Genomic DNA, 11,126 nt, shown 5'->3' on the forward strand with positions numbered 1-11,126 from the left:
GAAGAGTTTTAGAGAGAAAAATCATAGTAGAAGAATGTTGTACAATAAAAAATATGATAATGTTTCCCCAGGTAGAACTCAAACTTGTGCCTGTCACAGTAAATGAAGAAGTATGACCTCAGCGTCAGAGCCCAAGGCTATGTGGCTGGGATGTTGTGGGTTATTTTCAGTTTCATTACCGATTCTGTTTACCTTCTGGCATTAGACAAGCCATTTAGATTTTGTTTGCAAGAGTGAAAAGCCAATAGTGGCTGTGGAAGGAATTTCAGAGCACCTCGGAGCTCCACACACCAGCTAGAAATCTATTTAAGTGTGGGTGTGGGCAAATGGGGCCACAATGTGGCTTGAGTGCTTAGAATACGCTTACTTCAAGTTAAAACAGATGCTGAATCTTCTGTTTCAATATAGATCCAAATGTGAAGCAAATGGAGTAAAGCAGAGTAAATGAGGAACAAGGAGGCAATAAGAATTTACAAGAGGGAAAAAGACCTGATCTGCTGAGAGGAAGTAATATGGCAGAAAAAGAACTTAATAACAAAAGTTAATAAAAAGAATTCCTAATGTGCCTCCTCCACCTGCCATTTTTATCTTATTCACTTTGTCCACTGGGGGCAGTTGAAAATGTGTCCATTTCTGGGCCGAAAGTTTGTCCTTCCTACTCCTCAAAGTCAGTGTTATTTTTATAGTATGATGTTTATAGAAATCCCTTTCTTAGCACTTTTCCTCCCTTACACTGAGAAATTTCCCCTGTCATTTCCTTCCTCCATAATGGAACAAAAGTGTTTTGAGTCCTACCAAGTATTAGTCAATAGTCAATACTGATGATGTTAACATTCTTCTTGTCACTTTAGTGGAAATGAGCTGTGGTCTTTGTTGAGGACCACCTTGGGCAACAAAAAAAAATTTGTTTTATGTATTTTTGATAGCAAAATCAACAGAAACTTTTTTTTGCCAGAACTAATAAACTATGATAATTTATCAACAATGATAATTTAACAGACAGAAGCCTGATCTTATTCTACTGATGCCTTTTAATTGTCATGTAGAAGAAGATTACTGAATATCTTATGGACTGCCAATGGGACAAACAAGTCTGTCTGGGAGGATGTGTAACCAGGATACTACTTAGGGGCAAGGATGGTGAAAATTCATCTCACATTCTTTGTGCGTGTTCTCAAGAGAGACTAGTATTTGGAAAAAGACACGATGCTAGGAAAGGTCAGCAAATAAGAGGAAGTCCCTCAATGAGATGGATTGACAGGGTGATTGCAACACAATGAAGACAGCAATGATCGCACAGGATAGGGCAAGGTTCTGATCTGTTGCTCACAGGGTCACTGAGTCGGGGGTCAACATGATAGCATCTAACAACAACACATTTCTTCTCTCAATGCCACTATCACCAAAACAGATTTGAATCTGAAATCCTGTATGTCCTCCCACCTCCTTCCTTTTCTGGTCTCCCTCAACCCCCACAACAAATAACTCTGATATATAAATAAAGAACAACAGGAAGACAACTCTTAGAGCCAGCATATTGTCTCACTGGTTAATATGTACCCTCAGAATTGACTTTTAGCTGACCAGCCAGTCAGTTTTCAGACACAGTGAATTTTTTTTTTAAATAGTTACAATTTTTTAAATTTATTTTTTAATTTTTATTGTATTATTTTTTACGTGTACCGTCAAATCAGATCTGACTGGTACAGGAGGAGATTGCCCCCTCCTTATCCACATACCTCTGGGATTGCAGTGCAGTGTCTTGCCACTAGGCCAGCAGAGCTCCCTTAAGACACAATAAATTTTATGGAAGGCGATTGTCCATCTTCCTCCTGTGAAACAGCTGGTGGATTCAAACCATGAACCTTTGGATTGACATCCTAATTCCTAACCACTAAATCTCCAGAGCTCCACTATTGTCTCACTGCTAACACTAATAACCACCTTTCTGTAATTTTTGTTTACAATGCCCTCAAGATCTTTTCACAAGGCAAAAAATACACAGGCATATAAATATAGACATAGACATAGATATAGATTGATGCTTAGCCATGAGGCAGGAAGAATAACACTAAGTGGATCCTTAACTTACTCCAGGATGGTGACTGAGGTACTGCAGTCAGCTTGGAGCTGCTTTATCCTCACAAACAGCAAACTCTTGTGGCAGTAACGCAGCCAGGCATGGTGTGAGAAGCAGATCAAAGAAACTAAAAACGGAGTATGTGCTTAAATTATTTATGATGATGCTGCAGCTGTATTGATTAGAGGTAGCTTTCTTTTTTAACCCTACACTTCCCATTCTTATAGACTCTTTTATACCCAAGAATTAGCCACCAATTTGAAAGCCCAGGAGTGAGGGACTATTAATTAGGCTCTCTGTTAATAAGAGGATTAGGTTATCCAATATAGTTCTGCTATATCTAATGACAAACAAGCTGATGAGCTCTTTGCCTATCTCATTCCCTAGGAAAGAAGTGGTATATCATTTCACAGTGAACCCAGAAGAGAAAAAGGTCCTGCCCTACCTGCAAAGATCATATTACGTCACCATGAATAAGTCCAACTCAAAAAGTGAAGCTTTCAAAAAAATCAGCCTAGTATTAAAAAAGCATGTATAGTTTAAGAATCTTGGTTATCTTTTTTATCTTTGGATCTCTAACCACCAGAACATTATCCCTTAGTAGGTGGTCAGTCAAGTTGAGTGAATGACTATTTTTTGTAAGTTGAGCTTAGTGAATTGATGATCTAGATACTGAGGAACATGTTGTGAGGAAATTGTCTTAGGAGGTCTCAACCACTGCTGAACCTGCCTGGACTGATCATCAGAAACTTCCTTCCTTGTGGTCAGCTTTGTTAGGAAAATAATTAGTGTAGAAATAAACAGTTTTAACCTCCAATCCTGACACCATATTTTTCTTCATAAAATTCACCTTCCTGAATGATCTGTTTCAGCGTAAGCTTGAACAGGTATGGAGAGAGGATACAGCCCTGACACGCACCTTTCTTTATATTAAACAATGTAGTGTTCCCTTGTTCCGTTCAAACAACAACTCCTAGTTGTAGGCATAGGTTTCGCAGAAGCACAATGAAGTATTCTGAAATTTCCATTCACCTCAATGTTATCCTTGGTTTGTTATGGTTCACACAGTCAAATGTCTTTGCATAGTCAATTAAAGACAAATAGATATTCTTACGGTATTCTCTGCTTTCAACCAAGACTCAACTGGCATGAGCAATGATATTCCTGGTTCCACAGCCTCTTCCAATCCCAGCTTGAGCTTCTTTCTAGCTGTTCTCTACCAAACAGACTACTGTTCTCGCCATTAATTATTTTTTTCTTGGATGGTCTTCAGCAATATTTTGCTTGCATGTGATATTAATGATATTGTTTAATAATTTCCATATTCTGTTGGACCAACTTTCTTGGAGATGAGAACAAATATGGACCTCTTCCAGTCAGTTTGCCAGGTAGTTGTCCTCAAAATTTCCTGTCACAGACTGGTGAGCATGTCCAGTGCTGCATCTGTTAGTTGACACATGTCAATGGGATCCCATCAATTCCTTGTTTTTTTACCAATGCCTTCAGTGTAGCTTGGACTTATTCTCTCATCACTATTGATTCTTCTCACATCCTACTTCCTGAAATTTTTCAGTGTTGATGAAATCCTTCTGCTACAATGATTCTGTATGTCCACCATCTTCTTTTGATGGTTCCTGGATTATTCAATATTTTGCCCATAACATCACTCAGCATTACAACTTGAGGCTTGAATTTGTTTTTCAGTTCTTTCAGCTTGAGAAATACTAAGTGAGCTCTTCTCTTTTTATTCTCCAACTCCAGCTCTTTGTATATTCCTTTATAACACTTTGCTTTGGTTTCTTGAGCTGCCATTTGAAGTCTGTTCATCTCTTTTCCTTTCCCTTTGTTTTGGCTTCTTGATGATCTAGTGCAATTTTTAGGGTCTCTTCTGACATCTATTTTGGTTTTTCCCTTCTCCTTTGTCTTTGATTGTTAGCTTTCTTCAAGGATGATGTCTTTGATTTCATTCTACAACTCTTCTGGTCTGTGGTCATTAGTGTTTAATGCTTCAGACTTGCTCTTGAGATGGTTTTTAAACCCAGGTGGGTCATATTTTGGTTCTTGTGAATTTGTTTTCATTTTCTTCAACTTCAATCTCAACTTTCACATGAGTAATTGATGGTCTGTTGCACAGTCAGAGCCTGGTCTGGGTTTTGCTACTGACATTGAGTTTCTCCAACAATTCTTTCCACAGATGTAGTCAATCTGATTCTTGTGCAGACTGTCAGGTGAGGTCAATGCAGATGACACAAACTTGCTTGCTGAAAGTGAAGATGACTTGAAACACTTGCTGTAGAAGATCCAAGACTACATACAGCCTGCAATACTGACTACATCTCAACATCAAGAACCAAAGATCCTCACCACTGGGCCAATAGTTAAATGGAGAAAAGATTGAACTTTCAATGATTTCATCTTGCTTGGATCCATAATTAATACCATTGGCACTAGCAGTAGAGAAGTCAAAAGATCTCTAGCATTGAGAAAGTCTGCTGTGAAGGACATCTCCAAAATGCTGAAGAGCCATTATATTAGCTTAAAGACTAAACTGAGCCTGACTGAAACTATGGGACTTTTCAATCACCTACTATGCATCTGAGAGCTGGACGATGAATAATGATGACAGAAGAAAGATTAATGCATTTGAGTTGTGATGTTGGAGAAGAGTTCTGAATATCCCATGGACTACCAAAAGAACAAACAGATATGTCTTGGAGAAAGTGCAGGCAGAGAGCACCTTATAGGCAAGAATGGTGAAGCTTCATCTCACATACTCTGGGAATTTTCTTAGCAGAGGCTAGAGAAGGATACCATACTTGGAAATGCTGAGGGTCAGTGAAAGAGAAGAAGAAGCTCAATAAGGTAGATTGACACAGAGGCTGCAGCATCAAGCATATTGGAGAGTGTTAGAATGGCACAGGATAGGACAGGGTTCAGATCTGTTGTTCATACAACATGAGTCATAATTGACTCAACAGCATCTAACAAACACCTAACAATTTATCAGAATATGTGTTTTCAAGTGCACATGGAATATTCTCCAAATTAGGTGATATTCTAGGCCAGGATTAGGTAATCTGTGGTCTAAGAGTAGAGCTGCTTATTTTTGTAAATGAATGTTCATTGGAGCTTAGACATATAATTTGCTTATTTTATTAAACATTTTAAGAAAGTAAAAACCATACACACACTTTTTTCTTTTTATTTAAGTACAATTTTTATTTTATACTGGTTTACTTACAAAGTTCATATACATTGTTTTTCATGCTGGATCTTGCCCATTTCCTTCACCTCCCCTTTCACCCATCAAATTATGCAACCCTCCCCTTTTCCTTATGACTCAGGGTGAAGTCTCTCTCAGGGTGGAGTGATAGGGAATGGCAAAGGACACACTGACAAAGAAGATTAATCAGAACTGGCTTTGACAAGCACTGTGGCATTTGGACAAGAACAAACTGGGAGGAGGGTAGAGAGAATAGTGCAACAATGAATGAGTGGAAGCCCAAAATCTCTGTAAATGTTTATGAAAATTAATAAAATATAATTATAGAAAAAAAATTATGCAACCCTATGATTAACCCCTATATCTTCAACTCTCTGCTCCTATCGCCCCCTTTGACCTCATACTCATGCTACAATAATGGTCTTATACAGTATTTGCCCTTGTGGGACTGAGTTAGTTCACTCAGCATAATGCTCTCCAGTCCCTTCCAAATTAGGTAGCAATTTACAAAATCATTGTATGTGTGTGATGCATAGTATTCCACCACGTGACTGTATCATAATTTCTCAATCCATTTGATTGTGGGTGGACATTTGGGCTGTTTCCATGTTCTTGTGATGGTGAATAATACTACTATGAACAGTGGTGTACAAGTCTCTTTTCATGCCTCAGTTCTCATTCTGTTGGGGTATATTCCAAGCAGTGGAATAGCTGGGCAGCTGGTGGATTTGAACTGTATGCCTTTTGGTTGACAGCACAGCTCTCTTCCCTCTAGGCTATGAGATAATTTATAAAACAAACAAACAAAACTACTATAGAATAGATTGAGAAACTTTGATACATTTACATGATGGAATACTACACAGAACTCATGAGCAATAATTTAGAAAATTAATACATAATTTGGGAGATACTGGAGAACATTATGCCAAGTCACAAAACAACAAATATTGCATAAGACCATTATTGTAAAAATAAAAGGAAAATAGATGGAAGCCCAAAAGGGGAAGGGGAGGGAGCAGCGGGGTAAGAATGGGCAGAGGAGAAATCACAGGGTCACACAATTTGGTGGGTGGAGAGAAGGAGTAAATGGGGAAGATTGGAAGGGGTCTAAAAAAGACTGGATAATGGTGGGTATAGTTTAGCTGTGATTAATTTTTAAAAAGAGAATGAGAATGATTTTATGAAACACAATATGAATGAAGGATTGTGTGAAACACAATGTATATGAAGTTTGCATGCCAATATAAATATCAATTAAAAAAACAAAGCAACAAAATAAACTTTCAATTAACACTGTGTTGTAGTGATAAGCTGAATGCTTTCTTTATAGGTTTGGAACAAAATACCACTCTTATTATATGTAATAGAGGTTTGAACCAGAACAAAAAGTCATACTACAACTATATAGATTGTAGTGGCAAGTTTGAACTGTTGATCTTTCTGTTAGCAGACAAATGCTTAACCTATTTGTTGTGGGATGTTGGGGAGGAAGGAAAGGCCTCTGGCCAGGACAGATCACCTAAACTCTGGATAAGTGCAAACCTCCCAGCGGCCTTTAATATGGGGTAGAGAAAGCTCCCCTGTGTTTGGCTGTACCGGCTTGAGAAAGCTTGCCACTTGGGAAGACAGCTGCCTCATCTGTTGAGCTGGGAGTGGTCCACAAAAGGCTGAGGTTCTCCTAACCAATCTGTATGTTCCAACGTCTGTAAGCCCACCCTATCCTGTCTTCCTATTTACATACTTGTATATAAATGCACTGCAGATGCCAATAAAATTGAGCTGGATTGACTTTCTGATCGTATCCTGGAGTGGTGTATCTCTGTTGTGCTTACCCCCATCAGGATGTTGCTGTTAAGTTGCTGGTGAACTGACAGTGACACCTATTTTGTACTATCAGGACTTCATATTGATTGGAAGGAAGAATTACAATTTTCTTTAATTACAGATATTATGATTCTGAAGAAAAGAAAAACAAGTCCACAAGAACCAAAATACAGCTCTGAGTCTATACCACCTGAATTAAAAAAATCATTGCAAGAATAGGTTTGAGGTACTGAACACCAGTGACCAAAGAGCAGATGAGTTGTGGGATGACATCAAGTTTACCCTCTATGAAGAAAACAAAAGGCCATTACAAAGACAGGAGAGAAAGAAAAGATCAAAATGGACATCAGAAGACACTTTAAAAATTACACTAGAATGTTAAGAAGCCAAAACAAAGGGAAGAATTGCCTAAGTAAATAGATCAATATAAGATTCCAAAGGGCATGACAAGAAAACAAAGCAGAATACTTTGAAAGAATGTGTAAAGAGGCAGAGCTGGAAAACAAAAAAGGAAAATCTTGATTAACATTTCACAAGCTGAAGGAACTGAAAAACAAATTGATGTCTTGAGTTTCAATACTGAAAGATGCCATGGGAAAAACACAGAAGGAATACACTCAGAAAGAATTGGCAGACACAGAACTATTTCAGGAAGTAGCAAATGATCAAGAACCAATAATGATGAAAGAAGAAATTCAAACTGTATAAAAGGTTTGCTTTTTTTTTTTAAATGTAAATCTCCAGTATGATGGGATACTAATTGATATGTTTCAGCAGACAGATTGCAGCCCTGGATGTGCTCAGCAGGCTGTACTAGGAAATTTGAAGGAGGGATACCTGGCTGACCAATTGGAAAATATCCAAGATATTTGTTCCCATTCCTCAAAAAGATGATCCAACAGAATGTGGAAATTACTGAAAACATGCAAGTAAAAAATTTCTGAAGATTATTTAAAAAATGTGTAGAATAGTACATTAATAGAGAGAACTGCCAAAAATTCAGACAGGATTTAGAATAGATCATGGCACAAGGGATATCTCTGCTGATGAGAGATAAATTTTGACTGAAAACAAGGCATACCATAAGGATATAGATTTGTGTTTTATTGACTATGCAAAGGTTTTGACTGTGTGGATCATAATAAATTATTGCTGATACTGAGAAAAATGAGAATCCCAGAACATTTGATTGTGCTTATGTGAAAACAATACCTAGCCCAAGAAGCTGTTGTGTATGGGAAGCCAAATTTCATGTTAAATATTTGTAATAAACAAAATGCTACTTCAGGTTATGAGGAAGGCTAATACCAGCTGGAATTAATCCTGAAGCACTAAGGCAATCCTTAAATGTTTACAGGGGTACACACTAAGGCAATCCTTAAGCATTTACAGGATTCTTGCATTGTATTTGCTAATCCCTCCCTCCTGAGTAAAACAAAGGTTTTCAATAGAAAGAGCTTCATTTGCATTGTATTCTCTTAGTGATTTGTTCCCTGGCAATTTTCAATAAAGACACAAGGAAGCTAAGGACCAGGGCTTCAGTTGTTCAAGAACTGTTCACCTCCTGCTTTACCTCTGTTCTTCATTCTTGGTGTTCTGTCTCATTGTTGTTGTTGTCATTGTTATGTGCCATCAAGTCGCCTGTGACTCATAGCGACCCTATGTACAACAGCCCTAAACGCTCTGTCCTGTGCCAATCCCACTGTCTCTGACACTCCCATTCCAATTATCCCAGTCACTGAATCAATCCACCTCATAGAGGGCCTTCCTCTCCTGTGCTGTCCTTCCACCCTCCCAAGCATGATGTCCCTCTCCAAGGACCGGTCTCTCCTCACATGTCCAAAGTATGTTAGACGGAGCCTCAGAATCCTTGCCTCCAAGGAGCCACCCGGTTTAACCCTTTCCAGGACAAATCTGTTTGTTTTCCTAGCAGTCCATGGTATTCTCAATACCCTTCTCCAGCACCACAGCTCAAAGGCATCAATTCTCCTTCTATCCTCCTTGGTCATTGTCCAACTCTCTGATGCATAACAAGTGATTGCGAAGACCATGGCCTGTATCAGACACACCTTAGTCTCCAAAGAGATACCATTGCTCTTCAGCACTTTGGAGAGGTCCCTAACAGCAGACTTTCCCATGGCAATGCGCCTTTTAATTTCCTGGCTGCTGGTGCCAAGACTGTTGACTATGGAGCCAAGCAAACTAAAGCTGTGTACAATCTCAATCTCTTCACCATCCATCCTGATGCTGCCAATTGGTCCAGTGGTGAGAATCTTTGTCTTCTTGACATTGAGCCTCAATCCATATTGTAGGCTGCAGTCCTTGACAGTCTGCAGCAGGCGCTTCAGGTCCTCCTCAGTTTCAGCAAGCAGGGTTGTGTCATCCGCATAACGCAGATTGTTGATAAATCGTCCACCAATCGTGACCCCACATTTCTCCTCTGTCTCATTATTACTACTTATAAAAATACTTTACCCTCGGTCTGCTACAGTTGTGTGTACAGAGCAAGTTAACATTACATGGTTTAAAAACAGGAATAGCGTGCGCAATAGCTATATCCTTTCTCCATTCCTATTCAATCTATTGTTGTTGTTAAGTGCTGTCGAGTCGCAAGCGAGTCATAGCGACCCTATGAAGGAGAGTCCTCAATGCCTGTGTGTCTTTCATCCTCTCTCCAGGTTCATAGGGTTTCTGGAGGCAAGCTATTATGGAAGTGGATGCCACTCCTCCTTCCAAGCTTGTTTTAATCGGGGAGCTCCAGCCCACATTGTCCGCATTGGGTAACCAACCATTAACATATTTGACACATCAGTGTCACAGTGTTCAGCCTCACAGCAAGCAGAAGTTACCACTGTATGGCTAGTGGACACACCAGGACTATACGAACTAGAGGAATGTCTGAACAAAAAAAAAAAGACAGGCCCGAGGGCCTTGGATTAAAAGTCACCCACCTTTGGCTTTGTAGTAGCATCGCCTTCTGTCCACTGGACCAAGGGATCTCTCTCTATCTTGAAGTTATTGTTGTTAAATGTCATAGAGTCGCAAGTGACTCATAGTGACCCTATGAAGGAGAGTCCTCAACGCTTGTGGATTCAATCTGTATGCAGAACAAATAATTTGAGAAACTGGACTATACGAAAAGGAATGTGGTATCAGGACTGGAGGAAGACTCATTAACAACTTACATTATGCAGGTGGCACAATCTTGCTTACTAAAGGTGAGGAGGACTAGAAAACTTCCTGCAAAGGATCCAAGACTACAGCTTTCAATTTGGAATACGTATCAACATCAAGAAAACACAAAAAATCTCTGTCAAATGGTGGGCCTCACTACTCTTTGCCTCACTTAGATCCCAAGCCCTAAGTAGCCCTTCGTATTATTTAATCGCTCTTTCATTTTTATTTTTTTATTAATTTTAATCAACATTTACAGAGATTTTGGATTTCCATTCATTCACTATTACACTTTTCTCCCTGCCCACCCCACCCCCATCCCCAGTTCGCTCTTCCCTTTGAAAAGTAAAAGAAAAATTCCTTCTTTGGTATACAATCCCCTGCAAAACCCCACCCCCTATCCCCGAGTATATTCTACTCTGCAACCTTCATTCCGGACTCTTATGATAATCATAATGCCCTAAAATATATTGCTTTTAAACTGTTCTCTCCCTCATCGGTTTCAGTGCAGCATACATAATTCATCCAGTTTTTCTCATTCTTACCCTAACCCTGATGTCCTGAAAAATCTACAACCAGGAGAAGAGAAAATAGATGAATGGGACCTTCTGAGAATCAAATCCCTATGCACATCCAAAAACTTCTCCAACAAGGTAAAAAGGGAAGCCACCAACTGGGAAAGTGTTTAGTAATGACATGTCAGATGAGGGACTTATATCTAGAATTTATAAAATATGTGAGCACCACAACAAGATAAAGGTGAATAATCCAATAGAAAAATGGGCACAGGATATGAACAGACACTTCACCAAAGAAGACATT

General features: G+C 39.1%; 1 pseudogene; it reads left to right on the forward strand.

Moving 5' to 3' along the window:
- The first annotated feature begins 337 nt into the window (after nt 1-337).
- LOC102854794 overlaps nt 338-11,126 on the forward strand; it is an 18,908-nt pseudogene continuing 8,119 nt past the window's right edge.

This window comes from Elephantulus edwardii, unplaced genomic scaffold (assembly GCF_000299155.1).
Source record: "Elephantulus edwardii isolate Elephantulus edwardi_28Jun2011 unplaced genomic scaffold, EleEdw1.0 scaffold00050, whole genome shotgun sequence".
Lineage (NCBI taxonomy): Eukaryota > Metazoa > Chordata > Mammalia > Macroscelidea > Macroscelididae > Elephantulus > Elephantulus edwardii.